Below are 21023 nucleotides of genomic sequence, written 5' to 3'. Positions count from 1 at the left end.
GCAGTTTTTGAAGCTCGTGTTACGGGAATGTCAGTGTAATTTTGCTGTCCTGGGCACGCAGCAGCCGTTTAAGTAGTAAATGAAGGAAATGATGAGCGTCGTGTCTACAGAATATTGTAATTTGGAATGATATGATAGTGCACGTCTGGGTTTACACAGAAAATAGTTCTGACTAATGTTACGACTACAATTTAAACATATTGGAATGACGGAATTGGCCATGTTCCAGTTATTCTATTAATTGTAGATTAAGCCGTCTGGTTGGCAAATATGATGGATCATGGATAGGGTGGATCAGGTCATTGTACAGTTGGCTGTATATATGGTTCAACCCTTTTGTAATTGGTATACTGATCTTTTGGATTTATAATTGGATCATGACCGACAGTTTACTCAATAGGGCAATAAAAACATTATTAGGTCAAATTTATTAAAAGGCAAAGGCCTCTTAATAAATTTTGTGAAACTCCCAGCAGTCCATGCACTAGAAATTCAAATTCATGCGGCATACATTTGAACGCATGCACTATAATCGCATGACTTTTTTGCAACACAATAATCGATTAAACAATTTGGTAAATGTATTGTGTTTTTAATTTTGCTGATCTTGGAGCAATTAAAAAATTTATTATTGGCTTTCTGCCACAAAACAAGCCTTGCAAAGTCAAATTTTTTGGTGCACACTGAATTTGCTAAAAGAATTTCAGTTTTCTGCTGCTCGTGCCAGTTTCTGGAAAAGTGGGGCTTAGAGGGAGGGGCGTGACCTCCAATGGCCCAAATAATTTATGATGTGTGCCAGCAACCGGTGTAAATTATAGCTTAAGTTTATGCCCACTCCTAACTGGTGTAGATTTGACTTTTTGGCTCATGAAGTTCCCAGTGATGCATCTAATTTAGTTGCATCTTAATCCAGAACACAGGCTAGTTTCACACTGGCAGTAAAGAGATCCAGCAGGGTATTCTGGCAAGGAACACCCTAACAGAGCTCTCTGGGTCCGGCACAGCTGGACGCTGCCTGAATGCCCGCCACACCATTAACGATAATGGGGACTGGCCGAAATCTGGCCGCAACCTGACAAATATGCCAAGAATCGTCCAGACAAAAACCGCTGTGCATGGTAGTGTAGGTTCCGATCTCAAGAGGCCACCCATTGGTAGATGGGCCCAAAGAATTGTGATTGAAAATGTATACATAATGCCTCAAATTTGGGATTCAAGATAATCCATGTTTTTAATGCTTGCATATGTCTTTGCACATAATAAAAATGCATGTCATCGCGTGGAAATGGACAGCCGTCTAAGATGTGCATTATCGTTATGGATGGGAAAGCGTTAAATTTAGTAGTGTCTTTTATGTAACATAATCTCGATACAATGAATCTGCAGTAGTTCTCCTTGAGTAATGTTGTTTTCATTTTATATTAGTAATGTCTTGGGTTGTCGTTTATTGCAAAATACAAGAAGTACATCCGAAAGCATTGACTGAAACGTGAGACCGTTAAGAGCAAAAGATTTCTGTGGTTTCTCCTGGTTCATCTAAAGTGTACTAAAACCTTGCAGTCTGCAAACCAATGAAAGATGTCAAGCTCATAAAACATGATCAAGTTCCTGTTGTGAAAGCAGAAAAGCCCTTCTCAGGATGCCCCACACATTTGGTCAGATAGAGATCTTCTGCAGTTCAAAAATTAAACCCACGTTAGATGTTTGCTGCTTGACTGTTCTCATACTATGCTGGCTCCTCACAGTAGCATACCTTCCATTCTTCAGGTTTCTTACATGTCATACATTTATGCTTATTGACAGGTGAAGCACCTCAGAAATGTAACCCAGGGGTTCTGTATGAGGATAACATATCAGCAGTCACAAACGTGGGTTGATGCCTGCATTGCTTCCTGTGGTCAGCGCTGGTTGACTAATTTCTATGGTACAAATTGCTGTTAAAAATATTCAGAATTTAAAGGTATTCCCTGGGATTTTAATATTTATGAACTAGCCTTAGGACAGCATACCTCCAAAATTTTTGGAAGGTCAAAGAGGGACTATTTTGGTTCACTGTGTGAAAGATCTATTTTCCCTGCCTATTTATACACTTCAATCATTTTCTTTTACACAATAACACAACAATTATCTGAACATAGCAATCTCTAGAATCCAAATTGCATGTAATAATGAAGTAAAATACAAGGCGGGAAGTGACGTGCATAGAGAAGAAAGGGTCCCATAGCAAGGATCAAACCAGGCCCCACACAGGACAGAAGGGTCTCTGCCTAAACCCTTTTCAATGATCCTTGGTCCATTTTTTCCACTGTATCATTTGCTAAGTTGTTCCTTTGGAGCAGGGGTCTAGTTACAGTCCTAGGACTCCCATCTAATGGAAGAAATGCATGAAAAATACATGTGAGCTGCCACAAGACACAGACATACATGTCTGTTACTAGATGGTTCAGGGCTGCACAGAATGGTATCAAGGGCCGCATATGGCCCCCGGGCCGAAGGGTTGTGCACACCTGCTTTAGATGGTAGAGTCCTGACCAAGTTTTCACCCCCCGGAGAAGAGGGGATGATCCCAACTGGGCCCCCTCTTGCCCTTGGCCCCATAGCAGCCGCATGGTCTGCCGCTATGGTAGTTACGCCCCTGAAGGTGGGCTCTAATATACAGAGAAGAACTAGGCAAGCATTTTTTGGATCAATATTGTAAATGTAATAATGCAAATCTATACTTCAGATCAAAAAGAGGGGAATTTAAAGGGGTTCTCCTGGCTTTTAATATTGATGACCTATGCTCGGGATAGGTCAACAATATCAGACTGACGGGGGTCTGACAGCTGGCACCCCCGCCGATCAGCTGTAAGAAGGGAAGGCATGCGTAGTGTCAGGGGCGTAACTAGAAGTGACTGGGCCCCACAGCAAATATTTGTAAGGGCCCCCCCCAGCGCGCTTCGCATCTCCCTCCTCCTGTGTAAACCCCACTCCTTTGGCACAGTGTAGCGGTATACTGTATATTGTGGGGCACAGTGTAGGCTATATGTGCATAACATAAACATACTCCACATGAACACTTACAGTTACTTGGCCCTTGGGGGTCTCGGACACCACTTCCACACTTTGGCCGGGGGCTCGGCGGAGCTGATGTTGTGTTTTATCCTAATGAGAAAGATTTCATAATAAGGATTTGGAGTAGGGGCAGAGGGACAGCAGAGCAGGGAGAGGCTGGTGCTGCTACTAGGGGGTCATACGATGTGGGAGTAATAAAGCCCACTATAATGCCCCCCCCCAGTAGTAATAATTCTCCTTATAATGTGACAGTGCAAAAATACCCCCTTGTAATGCCCCCAGTTGAGCTAATGTCCCCATAGTGCCCCCATAATGTGCCAGTATAAAATACCCCTATATAGTGCCCCCAGTAAATTCCCCCATAGTGCTCCTCTCCCCCCTTCCTGCTAGTGCCCCCCATAATGTACCAGTATAAAATGCCCCATATATAGTGCCCCAGTAGATGCCCCTCAGTGTCCGGCCTCTGATAGGCTGCCGGCCTAGTATCCCCCATAATGCCCCCCAATAATGTGCCAGTAAGTGTCCCCATAGATGCCCCCCCATCATGTGCCAGTATCAAGTGCCTCTCCCCCCCCCCCACATGTCCCAGTATCATAGTGCCATCTCCCCCCATGTGCCAGTATCAAGTGCCTTTCTCCTTGCCACCCCCCATGTGCCAGTATCATAGTGCCAAACCCCCCCATGTGCCAGTATCAAGTGCCTCTCTCTTCCCCCCCATGTCCCATTATCATAGTGCCATCTCCCCCCCAAAAAAGTGCCAGTATTAAGTGCCTCTCCCCCCATGTGCCAGTATCATAGTGCCAACCCCCCCCCCCCCACATGCCAGTATCAAGTGCCTCTCTCCTCCCCCCCATGTCCCAGTATCATAGTGCCATCTCCCCCCCCCCACAAAAAAGTGCCAATATCAAGTGCCTCTCTCCCTCCCCCTCCCCGTGTGCCAGTATCAGGTTCCTCTCTCCCCCCCCCATGTGCCAGTATCAAGTGCCAACCCCCCCTCTCCCCTCCAGGTGCCAGTATCAGGTGCCCCCCCCCATGTCCCAGTATCATAGTGCCATCTCCCCCCCCCCACAAAAAAAGTGCCAGTATCAAGTGCCTCTCTCCCTCCCCCCCACCCCATATGCCAGTATCAGGTGCCAACCCCTCCCCCCCCATGTGCCAGTATCAGGTGCCTCTTCCCCCCCATGTGCCAGTATCAGGTGCCAACCCCCTGCTGTGAAGGGGCCCTGAACACGATATTTAACTAACTTGAAAATAAACTGTCACACACGCTGCCGGGGCGCCGGGCCCCCTTGGCAGCCCGGGCCCCGAAGCAGCTGCTTCCCCGGTAGTTACGCCACTGCGTAGTGTGCATGTCTCTCTTCCTGCTCGCTGCTGCTTTGCCATAGACAAGAGAGAAGGGAGGCGACACGTGCACACTGTGCGTGCCTTCCCTTCGTACAGCTGATTGGCTGGAGTGCCGGGTGTCAGAGCCCTGCCGATCTGATATTGATGACCAATCCTGAGGATAGGCTATCAATATTAAAAGCCAGGAGAACCCCTTTAAGAACCAAAGAAGGACAGAGGGACTGTCCCTCCAAAAGAGGGACTCCTGGGATGTCTGGGATAGGTCATCACTGTTAGAGTCAAGATTTCCATCTCACCAACATTCATCCAGAGATAGATCCTGTTGCACGGATTTGGCCCTGGCCTGGGTACCAAATAACATCAAAAAGCATGGCAATCCAGCATACTTGTAAACCAATTCTTTATTTGCAAAAAAAATAAATAAATAAATTTCAATGACACAATTGACTACTGAACCCCAATTTAAAAAAGCGTTACGTGCTTCAAACGCTACCTGCGTTCTTAGTCATAGCAATATACAAGTGTTTGGCTACCGGTTATAACACAACAGGGATACCAGATCTCAATTAACAATTAAGAGGGGAAGGAGTATTGCGTTATTATCCGAAGCCAAACACTTGTAGACCTCTATAACTAAGAACGCAGGTAGCGTTTGAAACACGTAAGCGGTTTTTAATTGGGGTTCAGCAGTGTATTGTGTCATTGTATTTTTTAAATCTTTACAAATAAAGAGAAAAATGTATTCACACGTACAGTATGCTGGATTGCCGAGCTTTTTGATGATAGGTCATCAGATCAGTGGGGATCTGAATCATGGCTTCTCTGCTGATCTGTATAAGCTCTGGCAGAAATACAGTAGGTGCTGGAACTACACAGTTCTGTCCACTGGGTAGTAGATGGAGCCGGTTACTGCAGAGCTGCTCTGCAAAATAACTGATTGGCGGGGGTGCCAGGATTCTGACCCTCACTGATATGATATTGATGATCTATCATAAAGATGGGTCATCAATATAAAACTCCCGGTGAACCCCTTTAATGCATGTACATATATATTTTAATTGTTAAAGGTTCTCTGCTGGAATATAGGGATCCTGCGCAATGTGAGGGGTTCATACCCTAAAGAAAGAAACCCAGCATGTGCTAAACCCAATCCCCATTACTACATTTCCATTACTGGTCTCTAAGTCAGGGGTGCATACTAAACAGAGCCATATTAAAGCCCCCGTGCCTTCTGCTCCACCTTGGCGTAATGTACAAGGAGAAGGCACGCCGACACTCAGGTAGGAATGTCTAGTTGACAGCTTACATGGACTTTTCTAGCTAGCAATGTGAAATACTCCACTTAAGAAACATGCTTTAACCACTTAAGGACCACAGGTTTATACCCCCTAGTGACCAGGCCCTTTTTTACAAATCGGCATTCCACAACTTTAGCGGTTTATTGCTCGGTCATGCAACTTACCACCCAAATTAATTTTACCTCCTTTTCTTCTCACTAATAGAGCTTTCATTTGGTGGTATGTCATTGCTGCTGACATTTTTACTTTTTTTGTTATTAATCGAAATTTAACAATTTTTTTGCAAAAAAATGACATTTTTCACTTTCAGTTGTAAAATTTTGCAAAAAAAAACGACATCCATATATAAATTTTTCGCTAAATTTATTGTTCTACATGTCTTTGATTAAAAAAAATGTTTGGGTAAAAAAAAAATGGTTTGGGTAAACGTTATAGCGTTTACAAACTATGGTACAAAAATGTGAATTTCCGCTTTTTGAAGCAGCTCTGACTTTCTGAGCACCTGTCATGTTTCCTGAGGTTCTACAATGCCCAGACAGTACAAACACCCCACAAATGACCCCATTTCGGAAAGTAGACACCCTAAGGTATTCGCTGATGGGCATAGTGAGTTCATAGAACTTTTTATTTTTTGTCACAAGTTAGCGGAAAATGATGATTTATTATTATTATTTTTTTTTTCTTACAAAGTCTCATATTCCACTAACTTGTGACAAAAAATAAAAACTTCCATGAACTCACTATGCCCATCACGAAATACCTTGGGGTGTCTTCTTTCCAAAATGGGGTCACTTGTGGGGTAGTTATACTGCCCTGGCATTCTAGGGGCCCTAATGTGTGGTAAGTAGTTTGAAATCAAAATGTGTAAAAAAGGACCTGTGAAATCTGAAAGGTGCTCTTTGGAATGTGTGCCCCTTTGCCCACCTAGGCGGCAAAAAAGTGACACACATCTGGTATTGCGGTACTCAGGAGAAGTTGGGGAATGTGTTTTGGGGTGTCATTTTACATATACCCATGCTGGGTGAGAGAAATATCTTGGCAAAAGACAACTTTTCCCATTTTTTTATACACAGTTGGCATTTGACCAAGATATTTATATCACCCAGCATGGGTATATGTAAAATGACACCCCAAAACACATTGCCCAACTTCTCCTGAGTACGGCGATACCAGATGTGTGACACTTTTTTGCAGCCTGGGTGGGCAAAGGGGCCCACATTCCAAAGAGCACCTTTAGGATTTCACCGGCCATTTTTTACAGATTTTGATTTCAAACTACTAACCACACATTAGGGCCCCTAAATTGCCAGGGAGGTATAACTACCCCACAAGTGACCCCATTTTGGAAAGAAGACACCCCAAGGTATTTCGTGAGGGGCATGGCGAGTTCCTAGAATTTTTTATTTTTTGTCACAAGTTAGCGGAAAATGATGATTTTTTTTTTGATTTTTTTTTCCTTACAAAGTCTCATATTCCACTAACTTGTGACAAAAAATAAAAAATCCCAGGAACTCGCCATGCCCCTCACGGAATACCTTGGGGTGTCTTCTTTCCAAAATGGGGTCACTTGTGGGGTAGTTATACTGCCCTGGCATTCTAGGGGCCCTAATGTGTGGTAAGTAGTTTGAAATCAAAATGTGTAAAAAAGGACCTGTGAAATCTGAAAGGTGCTCTTTGGAATGTGTGCCCCTTTGCCCACCTAGGCGGCAAAAAAGTGACACACATCTGGTATTGCGGTACTCAGGAGAAGTTGGGGAATGTGTTTTGGGGTGTCATTTTACATATACCCATGCTGGGTGAGAGAAATATCTCTGCAAAAGACAATTTTTCCCATTTTTTTATACAAAGTTGGCATTTGACCAAGATATTTATCTCACCCAGCATGGGTATATGTAAAATTACACCCCAAAACACATTCCCCAACTTCTCCTGAGTACGGCGATACCACATGTGTGACACTTTTTTGCAGCCTAGATGCGCAAAGCGGCCCAAATTCCTTTTAGGAGGGCATTTTTAGACATTTGGATCCAAGACTTCTTCTCACGCTTTCAGGCCCCTAACATGCCAGGGCAGTATAAATACCCCACATGTGACCCCATTTTGGAAAGAAGACACCCTAAGGTATTCAATGAGGGGCCTGGCGAGTTCATAGAATCTTTTTTTTTTGGCACAAGTTAGCGGAAATTGATTTTTTTTGGTATTTTCTCACAAAGTCTCCCTTTCCGCTTACTTGGGACAAAAATTTCAATCTTTCATGGACTCAATATGCCCCTCATGGAATACCTTGGGGTGTCTTCGTTCCGGAATGGGGTCACATGTGGGGTACTTATACTGCCCTGGCATTTTAGCGGCCCTACAGCGTCAGAAGAAGTCTGGAATATAAATGTCTAAAAAAATTTACGCATTTGGATTCCGTGAGGGGTATGGTGAGTTCATGTGAGATTTTATTTTTTGACACAAGTTAGTGGAATATGAGACTTAGTAAGAAAAAACAAAAACAAACAAAAACTTTCCGCTAACTTGGGCCCAAAAAAAATGTCTAAATGGTGCCTTACAGGGGGTGATCAATGACAGGGGGGTGATCAGGGAATCTATATGGGGTGATCACCCCCCTGTCATTGATCACCCCCCTGTCATTGATCACCCCCCTGTAAGGCTCCATTCAGACGTCCGTATGATTTTTTACGGATCCACGGATACATGGATCGGATCCGCAAAACACATGCGGACGTCTGAATGGAGCCTTACAGGGGGGTGATCAATGACAGAGGGGTGATCACCCATATAGACTCCCTGATCACCTCCGTCATTGATCACCCCCTGTAAGGCTCCATTCAGACGTCCGTATGATTTTTTACGGATCCACGGATACATGGATCGGATCCGCAAAACACATGCGGACGTCTGAATGGAGCCTTACAGGGGGGTGATCAATGACAGAGGGGTGATCACCCATATAGACTCCCTGATCACCTTCGTCATTGATCACCCCCCTGTAAGGCTACATTCAGACGTCCGTATGATTTTTTACAGATCCACGGATCGGATCCGCAAAACACATGCGGACGTCTGAATGGAGCCTTACAGGGGGGTGATCAATGACAGAGGGGTGATCACCCATATAGACTCCCTGATCACCTCCGTCATTGATCACCCCCCTGTAAGGCTCCATTCAGACGTCCGTATGATTTTTTACGGATCCACGGATACATGGATCGGATCGGCAAAACACATGCGGACGTCTGAATGGAGCCTTACAGGGGGGTGTTCAATGACAGGGGGGTGATCAATGACAGGGGGTGATCAGGGAGTGTATATGGGGTGATCACCCCCCTGTCACTGATCACCCCCCTGTAAGACTCCATTCAGACATCTGTATGCGTTTTGCGGATCCGATCCATGTATCCGTGGATCCGTAAAAATCATACGGACGTCTGAATGGAGCCTTACAGGGGGGTGATCAATGACGGAGGTGATCAGGGAGTCTATATGGGTGATCACTCCTCTGTCATTGATCACCCCCCTGTAAGGCTCCATTCAGACGTCCGCATGTGTTTTGCGGATCCGATCCATGTATCAGTGGATCCGTAAAAATCATACAGACTTCTGAATGGAGCCTTACAGGGGGTGATCAATGACAGGGAAGTGATCAGGAAGTCTATATGCGTGATCACCCCCTTGTCATTGATCACCCCCCTGTAAGGCTCCATTCAGACGTCCGTATGCGTTTTGCGGATCCGATCCATGTATCCGTGGATCCGTAAAAATCATACGGACCTCTGAATGGAGCCTTACAGGGGGGTGATCAATGACAGGAGGGTGATCAATGACAGGGGGGTGATCAGGGAGTCTATATGGGCTGATCAGTGGTTTATAAAGGGTTAATAAGTGACAGGGGGGGGTGTAGTGTAGTGTAGTGGTGTTTGGTGCTACTTTAGTGAGCTGCCTGAGTCCTCTGGTGGTCGATCCTAACAAAAGGGACCACCAGAGGACCAGGTAGCAGGTATATTAGACGCTGTTATCAAAACAGCGTCTAATATACCTGTTAGGGGTTAAAAAAAATCACATCTCCAGCCTGCCAGCGAGCGATCGCTGCTGGCAGGCTGGAGATCCACTCGCTTACCTTCCGTTCCTGTGAGCGCGCGCGCCTGCGTGCGCGCGTTCACAGGAAATCTCGGCTCACGCGAGATGACGCCTATTGGCGTTAGTGTGACCTGGGAGAGCCGCCGCGATGACGCCTTTCGGCGTTAGCGTGGCGGCAAGCGGTTAAAGAAAAAATTGCATCTTGAGATACTTGAAAAAGGTTTGAATCTTTGAACTTACTATTTCTCAATATTATTTCAGGTCAGGAAAACGTTACTGACATTTTTTAGCTTTCAAGATGTTTGTAAAGAAAGCTGAATTAGGCTACATGCACACGACCGTATGTGATCTGCGGTCCGCAAAAAAAAACGGATGACATCCATATGCCATTCGTTTTGTTTTTTGCGGATCCATTGTAAGAATGCCTAAAACGGACAAGAATAGGACATGTTCTATTTTTTTACGGCGCTACGGAACGGACATACGGATGCGGATAGCACACGGTGTGCTGTCCGCATATTTTCAATGGGTCCACATCCTATCTGCTAAAAAAACGGAACGGACACGGAAACAAAATACATTTGTGTGCATGAGGCCTTACTCTGGACAAGATAAATGTCCAAACTGAATTGCTTTGAAAGGTCGTAAAAATTTCTGACAAAGGGAATGTGTCACATACACTACTCACAAAAAGATTTAACCCCTTAACCCCTTAAGGACCAGGCTCATTTTCACCTTAAGGACCAGGCCATTTTTTGCAAATCTGACCAGTGTCACTTTAAGTGCTCATAACTTTAAAACGCTTCGACTTACCCAGGCCGTTCTGAGATTGTTTTTTCGTCACATATTGTACTTCATGACACTGCTAAAATTGGGTCAAAAAAGTTAATTTTTTTGCATAAAAAAATACATTTTTTACCAAAAATTTTGAAAAATTAGCAAATTTCAAAGTTTCAGTTTCTCTACTTCTGTAATACATAGTAATACCCCCAAAAATTGTGATGACTTTACATTCCCCATATGTCTACTTCATGTTTGTAGCATTTTGGGAATGATATTTTATTTTTTGGGGATGTTACAAGGCTTAGAAGTTTAGAAGCAAATTTTGAAATTTTTGAGAAATCTTCAAAATCCCACTTTTTATGGACCAGTTCAGGTTTGCAGTCATATTGTGAGGCTTAGATAATAGAAACCTCCCAAAAATGACCCCATTCTAGAAACTACACCCCTCAAGGTATTCAAAACTGTTTTTTCAAACTTTATTAACCCTTTAGGTCTTCCACAAGAGTTGATGGCAGATGGAGAAACAATTTTGAAATTTCTATTTTTTGGAAAATTTTCCAATATAATCAATTTTTTCCAGGAGTAAAACAAGGGTTAACTGCCAAACAACACTCAAAATGGGTTGCCCTGATTCTGTAGTTTGCAGAAACACCCCATATGTGGTTGTAAACTACTGTTTGGCCGAACGGTAGCACATAGAAGGAGGGGAACACCATATGGGTTTTGGAAGGCAGATTTTGCAGGACTGGTTTTGTTTATACCATGTCCCATTTGAAGCCCCCTGTTGCACCCCTAGAATAGAAATTTCAAAAAAGTGACTCCATCTAAGAAAGTACACCCCTCAAGGTATTCAAAACTGGGTTTACAAACTTTGTTAACCCTTTAGGTGTTCCACAAGAGTTAATGGCAGATGGAGAAACAATTTTGAAATTTCTATTTTTTGGAAAATTTTCCAATATAATCAATTTTTTCCAGGAGTAAAACAAGGGTTAACTGCCAAACAACACTCAAAATGGGTTGCCCTGATTCTGTAGTTTACAGAAACACCCCATATGTGGTCGTAAACTACTATTTGGCCGAACGGGAGCACATAGAAGGAGGGGAACACCATATGGGTTTTGGAAGGCAGATTTTGCTGGACTGGTTTTGTTTATACCATGTCCCATTTGAAGCCCCCTGTTGCACCCCTAGAATAGAAATTTCAAAAAAGTGACTCCATCTAAGAAAGTACACCCCTCAAGGTATTCAAAACTGGGTTTACAAACTTTGTTAACCCTTTAGGTGTTCCACAAGAGTTAATGGCAGATGGAGAAACAATTTTGAAATTTCAATTTTTTGGAAAATTTTCCAATATAATCAATTTTTTCCAGGAGTAAAACAAGGGTTAACTGCCAAACAACACTCAAAATGGGTTGCCCTGATTCTGTAGTTTGCAAAAACACCCCATATGTGGTCGTAAACTACTGTTTGGCCGAACGGTAGCACATAGAAGGAGGGGAACACCATATGGGTTTTGGAAGGCAGATTTTGCAGGACTGGTTTTGTTTATACCATGTCCCATTTGAAGCCCCCTGTTGCACCCCTAGAATAGAAATTTCAAAAAAGTGACTCCATCTAAGAAAGTACACCCCTCAAGGTATTCAAAACTGGGTTTACAAACTTTGTTAACCCTTTAGGTGTTCCACAAGAGTTAATGGCAGATGGAGAAACAATTTTGAAATTTCTATTTTTTGGAAAATTTTCCAATATAATCAATTTTTTCCAGGAGTAAAACAAGGGTTAACTGCCAAACAACACTCAAAATGGGTTGCCCTGATTCTGTAGTTTGCAAAAACACCCCATATGTGGTCGTAAACTACTGTTTGGCCGAACGGTAGCACATAGAAGGAGGGGAACACCATATGGGTTTTGGAAGGCAGATTTTGCAGGACTGGTTTTGTTTATACCATGTCCCATTTGAAGCCCCCTGTTGCACCCCTAGAATAGAAATTTCAAAAAAGTGACTCCATCTAAGAAAGTACACCCCTCAAGGTATTCAAAACTGGGTTTACAAACTTTGTTAACCCTTTAGGTGTTCCACAAGAGTTAATGGAAGATGGAGAAACAATTTAGAAATTTCTATTTTTTGGAAAATTTTCCAATATAATCAGTTTTTTCCAGGAGTAAAACAAGGGTTAACTGCCAAACAAAACTCAAAATGGGTTGCCCTGATTCTGTAGTTTGCAAAAACACCCCAAATGTGGTCGTAAACTACTGTTTGGCTAAACGGCAGGACATAGAAGAAGGGGAACGCCATACGGTTTTTGGAAGGCAGATTTTGCTGGACTGGTTTATTTACACCATGTACCCTTTCAAGCCCCCTGATGCACCCCTAGAGTAGAAACTCCATAAAAGTGACCCCATCTAGGAAACTACGGGATAAGGTGGTTGTTGTTTTGGGACAATTTTTGGGGTAAATTAGATTTTTGGTTGCTCTATATTACTCTTTTTTGAGGCAATGTAACAAAAAAATTTAATTCTAAAATTGTTTCTACATTCGCTATTTAGTTTTGTGGAACACCTAAAGGGTTAACATAGTTTGTAAAGTAATTTTTGAATACCTTGAGGGGTGTAGTTTCTTAGATGGGGTCACTTTTTTGGAGTTTCTAGTCTAGGCTACATCAGGGGGGGCTTCTAATGGGACATGGTGTAAAAAAAAAAAACTGTCCATCAAAATCTGCCTTCCAGAAACCGTATGGAGTTCCCTTCGTTCTATGCCCTGCCGTGCGGCTATATAGCCATTTACGACCACATATGGGGTGTTTCTGCAAACTACAGAATTGGGGCAATAAATGTTTAGTTTTGTTTGGCTGTTAACCCTTGCTTTATTACCGGCAAAATGGATTTAAATTTAAATTTTGCCCAAAAATAGGTGTTTTGGCACCGTTTTTATTTTATATTTTTAACACCGTTCATCCGAGGCGTTTGGTAAAAAGTTATTTTTATAGCGACGACTTTTACGCACGCGACGATGCCCAATATGTATGGCTCTCAGACTTTGGAGACACTAAGCAGGCATCCTAAAACTGCGGCCCTCCAGATGTTGTAAAACTACAATTCCCACCATGCCCTGATGATGGCTGTAGGTTGTCTGGGCATGCTGGGAGTTATAGTTTTACAACATCTGGAGGGCCGCAGTTTGAGGATGCCTGCACTAAAACTAATATTTTTTGGGGAAAGAAAAATTGTTTTCGTGTCTCCAAAGTCTGAGAGCCATAGTGTTTTATGTTCTCTAGTGAACTGTTGGGGATTATAAAAATTTAGTACTCCATGGAAGTGTGATACTCCCTGAAGCAATCGATAATGCAGAGGCCCGGATGATCGGGGCACGTGTCACATTGAGTTGTGGTGTCCTTCCGTATCCCCCTCTTGTGACACACTCTGCACTTTTTTTGGGTTCGTCCCTTCTTTCCAGTATGGGGGACCACACCTGGAAAGTGTTGGCCAGGGACGATCCGGGCGCCTCCAGTTCCCGAGGTACTCCGGCCTGCTCTTTCCCGGTCCGAAAAGATCAGGTCTTTGAGGACTGCCTCATAGAATTGGAGGAATGTCCCTGTGCTGCCAGCGCTTCGGGATAGTACAAAAGAGTTGTACATGGCAACCTGCACCATGTAGACCGCAACTTTTTTGTACCATGCCCGGGTTTTGCGCATGGCGTTATATGGCGTGAGGACTTGATCAGAGAGATCAACTCCTCCCATATACCGATTGTAGTCGACGATACAATCGGGCTTGAGGACCGTTGCCGCGGTACCTCGCACAGGGACTGGGGTGGTGCTGTTACCGTGGATTGTGGACAGCATAAGGACATCCCTCTTGTCCTTATACCTGACCAGCAACAGGTTTCCACTGGTAAGTGCACGGGTCTCACCCCTGGGGATAGGTACCTGGAGGGGGTAGGCAGGGAGGCCGCGTTGATTTTTCCGCACGGTCCCACAAGCGAACGTGGATCTGGCGGCAAGGGACCTGAACAAGGGAATGCTGGTATAAAAGTTGTCCACGTACAAGTGGTAACCCTTATCCAGCAGTGGGTACATAAGGTCCCACACGAGTTTCCCGGTAACACCCAGAGTGGGGGGACATTCTGGTGGTTGAATCCGGGAATCTCGCCCCTCGTACACACGAAATTTGTAAGTGTACCCTGAGGTACTCTCACAAATTTTGTATAGCTTCACGCCATACCTCGCCCGCTTTGTGGGAATGTATTGGCGGAAACTGAGTCTCCCCTTGAACGCAACGAGAGACTCATCAACCGCGACCTCCCTTCCAGGTACGTAGGCCTGCTGAAATGTGGCCCCAAAGTGATCGATGACCGGCCGTATCTTGTACAGCCGGTCATAGGCAGGATCACCTCGGGGTGGACATGCTGCATTATCGGAATAATGCAGACATTTCCGGATGGCCTCAAACCGGTGACGTATCATGACCATACTGTACAGTGGGGTCTGGTACAGGACGTCCCCACTCCAGTATTGCCTGACACTGGGTTTTTGGACTAGACCCATATGCAGCACGAGGCCCCAAAATGTCCTCATTTCGGCTGCACTGACCGGCGTCCAGCCACCGGGTCTAGCCAAAACTGAGCCTGGGTTTTGAGCGACGAACTGTTGGGCGTACAGATTCGTCTGCTCCACCATCAAATTCACCAGTGGGTTACTGAAAAAAAAACTAAAAAAGTCTATTTCAGTAAACCCCACTGTGGGAATCTGGATTCCAGGATTGCCAGCGAAATCCGGAATCTCAGGCTCAAAGTCCACTGGGGGACACCAGCTAAGTTCATCGGCAGGGGGCTCCGGTGAACTTATTTGGTGGGCCGGGAAACCAGTACGAACCCCAGGGCGGCTCGTACTAGGGTGGGCCACAGGATCCCTAGCATGTGTGGCCCCTGGCTCCGCCTGGCGGCGTCTCCGCTGCCTTGGTGGCTCATCGTCATCCGATGATGATGAGGAGGATGCGGATGACAAAAGGAACGTGGGGTCATCCTCATCCTCACTGGGGCTCTCAGAGTCGGAGGCAATCTGGGCATATGCCTCCTCGGCCGAGAACACCCGGCGGGCCATGGGTGTGTGTGTGTGCGTGTGTATGTGCGTGCGTGTAAACCTTTATTCTATGTGCGTGTGTGTGGGGGCACGGGTGTTCACGTACTAAAAAGTCCAGGCAAAAAAAAGTGTTAGGAAAAAAAAAAAAAAAAAAGTTCAAACTTGCTGATCTGCGGTTCAACGCTGATCAGCGGTCGGTGGGGTGGTGGGGCGGGCGATGCGCTAACAGTGGACGGACGCTAAAAAGTGCCGGCCAGTCAGCGCACGCAGAAAAAAAAAAAAAGTGGTGGTGGGGGAAGGGTCTGGTGGTGGGGGGAGGGGGTTGGTGGGGGGGATGGGGCTGGTGGTGGGGGGTATGCGGGGGGGGGCAAGTGGCAGGGGGGGTCTGGGGTCTGAAAGTTGAAAAAAAAAAGTTTGGAATAAATGTGCTTTTTTTTTTTTTTTTTTTTTATAACTTTTCCCATCTATCCCTGCCTAAAGGTGCCTCTCCCTCACTGACCCTAACCTACCTGGGTGGCGATGGGTGCAGGAGGGTGATGGATGCCGATTTAGGGGGACACAGGAGCTGGTGCTGGACGATGCTGCACGGTCAGGGTGCTGGACAGGAAGAGGAGGGGAGAGAGGAGCGCAGGAAGTTTGAATCTCGCGCCTCTCTCCCCTGCACCAATCAGCACCCTGGACAGCAGCGTTCAGCACCAGGGCCAGCTCCACCTCTGCAAATCCTCGGACTGCGATTGGTGGTGTAAAATTACGCCACCGATCGCAGTCTTTTTCCGGTTCATCGGGTCACAGGACACCCGAATGGACCGGAAACGCAGAAAACCGCAGGTCTGAATTGACCTGCGGTTTTCTGCGATCGCCGATACGGGGGGGTCCAATGACCCCCCCCTGCGTTGTTACGGGATGCCGGCTGAATGATTTCAGCCGAAATCCCGTTTCGATTAACCCCCGCGGCGCCGGAATTCAGATTTTAAGTCATGACGTACCGGTACGTCCTCGGTCCTTAAGGACTCGGGAAATAGGGCGTACCGGTACGTCCTCGGTCCTTAAGGGGTTAAGGAACGGGCTCATTTTCACCTTAAGGACCAAGCCATTTTTTGCAAATCTGACCAGTGTCACTTTATGTGGTGATAACTTTAAAACGCTTTGACTTATCCAGGCCATTCTGAAATTGTTTTTTCGTCACATATTGTACTTTATGACACTGGTAAAATGGAGTCCAAAAAATTCATTTTTATTTATAAAAAAGTACAAAATGTACCAAAAAGTTTCAATTTCTCTACTTCTATAATACATAGTAATACCTCCAAAAATAGTTATTACTTTACATTCCCCATATGTCTACTTCATGTTTGGATCATTTTGGAAATGATATTTTATTTTTTGCGGATGATACAAGGCTTAGAAGTTTAGAAGTAAATCTTGAAATTTCTCCGAAATTTTCCAAAAACAACTTTTTAAGGACCAGTTCAGGTCTGAAGTCACTTTGTGAAGCTTACATGATAGAAACTACCCAAAAACGACCCCATTCTAGAAACGACACCCCTCAAGGTATTCAAAACTGATTTTACAAACGTTGTTAACCCTTTAGGTGTTCCACAAGAATTAATGGAAAATAGATTTTCCATTTTGGGCAGATTTTAATTTTAATATTTTTTTTTAAGTTAAAAAGCAAGGGTTAACAGCCAAACAAAACTCATTATTTATGGCCCTGATTCTGTAGTTTACAGAAACACCCCATATGTGGTCGTAAACTGCTGTACTGGCACACGGCAGGGCGCAGAAGGAAAGGAATGTCATACGGTTTTTGGAAGGCAGATTTTGCTAGACTGGGTTTTTGGGCACCATGTCCCATTTGAAGCCCACCTGATGCATCCCTAGAGTAGAAACTCCATAAAAGTGACCCCATCTAAGAAACTACACCCCTCAAGGTATTCAAGACTGATTTTACAAACGTCGTTAACACTTTAGGTGTTCCACAAGAATTAATGGAAAATAGAGATCCAATTTCTGAATTTCAAATTTTTGGCAGATTTACCATTTTAATATTTTTTTTCCAGTTAAAAAGCAAGGGTTAACAGCCAAACAAAACTCATTATTTATGGCCCTGATTCTGTAGTTTACAGAAACACCCCATATGTGGTCGTAAACTGCTGTACTGGCACACGGCAGGGCGCAGAAGGAAAGGAATGCTATACGGTTTTTGGAAGGCAGATTTTGCTAGACTAGGTTTTTGGGCACCATGTCCCATTTGAAGCCCCCCTGATTCACCCCTAGAGTAGAAACTCCATAAAAGTGACCCAATCTAAGAAACTACATCCCTCAAGGTATTCAAAACTGATCTTACAAATGTCGCTAACCCTTTAGGTATTCCACAAGAATTAATGGAAAATAGAGATACAATTTCAAAATTTCACTTTTTTGGCAGATTTTCCATTTTAATATTTTTTTTCCAGTTACAAAGCAAGGGTTAACAGCCAAACAAAACTCATTATTTATGGCCCTGATTCTGTAGTTTACAGAAACACTTCATATGTGGTCGTAAACTGCTGTACTGGCACACGGCAGAGCGCAGAAGGAAAGGAATGCCATACAGTTTTTGGAAGGCAGATTTTGCTAGACCATGTCCCATTTGAAGCCCCCCTAAAGCACCCCTAAAGTAGAAACTCCATAAAAGTGACCCCATCTAAGAAACTACACCCCTAAAGGTATTCAAAACTGATTTTACAAACGTTGTTAACCCTTTAGGTGTTCCACAAGAGTTATTGGCAAATAGAGATGAAATTTCAGAATTTGTGGGCAAATATTCCATTTGAATTAATTTTTCCCAGTAACAAATCAAGGGTTAACAGCCAAACAAAACTTTATATTTATGGCCCTGATTCTGTAGTTTACAGAAACACCCCATATATGGTCGTAAACTGCTGTACGGGCACACGGCAGGGCGCAGAAGGAAAGGAATGCCATACGGGTTTTTGGAAGGCAGATTTTGCTAGACTGTTTTTTTTTATACCATGTCCCATTTGAAGCCTCCCTGATGCAGCCCTAGAGTAGAAACTCTAAAAAAGTGACGCCATTTTAGAAACTACGGGATAGGGTGGAAGTTTTGTTGGTACTAGTTTAGGGTACATATGATTTTTGGTTGCTCTATATTACACTTTTTGTGAGGCAAGGTAACAAGAAATAGCTTTTTTGGCACCGTATTTTTATTTTTTTATTTACAACATTCATCTGACAGGTTAGATCATGTGGTATTTTTATAGAGAAGGTTGTCATGGACACGGCGATACCTAATATGTATACAATTTTTTTTATTTATGTAAGTTTTACACAATGATTTCATTTTTGAAACAAAAAAATCATGTTTTAGTGTTTCCATAGTCTGAGAGCCATAGTTTTTTCAGTTTTTGGACGATTATCTTAGGTAGGGTCTAATTTTTTGCGGGATGAGATGACGGTTTGATTGGCACTATTTTGGGGTGCATATGACTTTTTGATCACTTGCTATTACACTTTTTGTGATGTCAGATGACAAAAAATAGCTTTTTATACACCGTTTTTATTTTTTACGGTGTTCATCTGAGGGGTTAGGTCATGTGATATTTTTATAGAGCTGGTCGATACGGACGCGGCGATACCTAATATGTATACTTTTTTTATTTATGTAATTTTTACAAAATAATATCATTTTTCAAACAAAAAAAATCATGTTTTAGTGTCTCTATAGTCAGAGAGCCATAGTTTTTTCAATTTTTGGGCGATTATCTTGGGTAGGGTCTCATTTTTTGCGGGATGAGATGACAATTTGATTGGCACTATTTTGGGGTGCATATAACTTTTTGATCGCTTGCTATTACACTTTTTGTGATGTAAGGCGACCAAAAATGGTTTATTTAGCACAGTTTTTATTTTTTATTTTTTACGGTGTTCATCTGAGGGGTTATGTCATGTGATATTTTTTTTATTTATGTAAGTTTTACACAATAATATTTTTGAAACAAAAAAAATCATGTTTTAGTGTCTCCATATTCTGAGACATAGTTTTTTTTATTTTTTAGGCGATTGTCTCAAGTAGGGGCTCATTTTTTGCGGGATGAGGTGACGGTTAGATTAGTACTATTGTGATGGGCGTACGCCTTTTTGATCGCTTGCTGTTGTACTTTTTGTGATGTAAGTTGACAAAAAAATTGTTTATTTAGCCTAATATGTAATACATAATATGTCTATATGTCTTTTCCCTATTTTTTTTTACAATTTATTTTTGGAAAATTCCATTTTTTTTTTTACTTGAAACTTTTAATTTTTTTGTAAAACTTTTATTTTATTAACTTTTTTTTTACTTTATTTTTTGTCCCACTATGGGACTTCAACATTACAGGGTCTGATCCTTGTTTCAATACAGCACAATACATCTGTATTGTCCTGTATTGAACTGTTAGTGTCTTACACTGTAAGACGCTAACAGTTGCCTAGGAGACCCAGCCTGGGGGCTGGGCCTCTTAGGCTTCCGTAGTTAACAGGCCCCAAGCCCCTGCCATGGCAATGATCAAGTCCCCGCCACAGCACAGCGGGGACCCGATCCATCAGATAAGGGAGCGCAAACCTCCCATATGCCGCTGTCAACGCTGACCGCAGAATATGAGGGGTTAATCCACCGGCATCGGCGTTATCGACGATATTGGTGGATGCAGCAGGGATCCGGCGGTTACTAACTGACCGGGGGGACTGCACGCGGGGGGAGGAACGACTCCAGGACGAGAGCGCTCGTCCTCGAGCGATAGGTGCCGGCGTTTGAGGACGAGCATTCTCGTCCTGGGGCGTTAAGGTGTTAATGTGACTTTATCTACACTTTTGAATGAAACATGTGCAACTGTTCAATGTTTCAGTACTTTTTGCACAACTTGCTGTTCTCTAACAAGGAGCTTAATGGACAAATTCACAACAGGTGTTTGATCCATAAATCGCCCAATAAATTTCCAAGTTCAATTAGAATTGGTATTTAAACAGTCCTCCTCATCCTTCACATTTTGACATCATGAGACCAAGACAACACCTAACAATTAATCAACAGTACCTCACCTCTGCAAGGCTTCAAGCAGGATGTTTTTAGATGGAAGTGGCCACTGAGCTTAGAGTGTCATCAGCAGATAGCAACAGAGAGACTGGAAAAGTCACAGAAAGGCAAAGAAGTGGACATCCTTTGGCCACATCCTGCACTGATGCTCGCTTTATTGTGAACAATGCCCTGCAGAACCAGATGATGAATGCCACACAACTTAAGGAACATTTATGAAGGTAAGAGGCACTCAAGTGTCATGTCAGACCATTCAAAGTCGTTTACATAAGCGTGGTCTGCGTACTAGACACCTGCAAGGGTACCCGA

This window comes from Bufo gargarizans, chromosome 1 (assembly GCF_014858855.1).
Source record: "Bufo gargarizans isolate SCDJY-AF-19 chromosome 1, ASM1485885v1, whole genome shotgun sequence".
Lineage (NCBI taxonomy): Eukaryota > Metazoa > Chordata > Amphibia > Anura > Bufonidae > Bufo > Bufo gargarizans.
Note: the sequence above shows the minus strand (reverse complement) of the source record.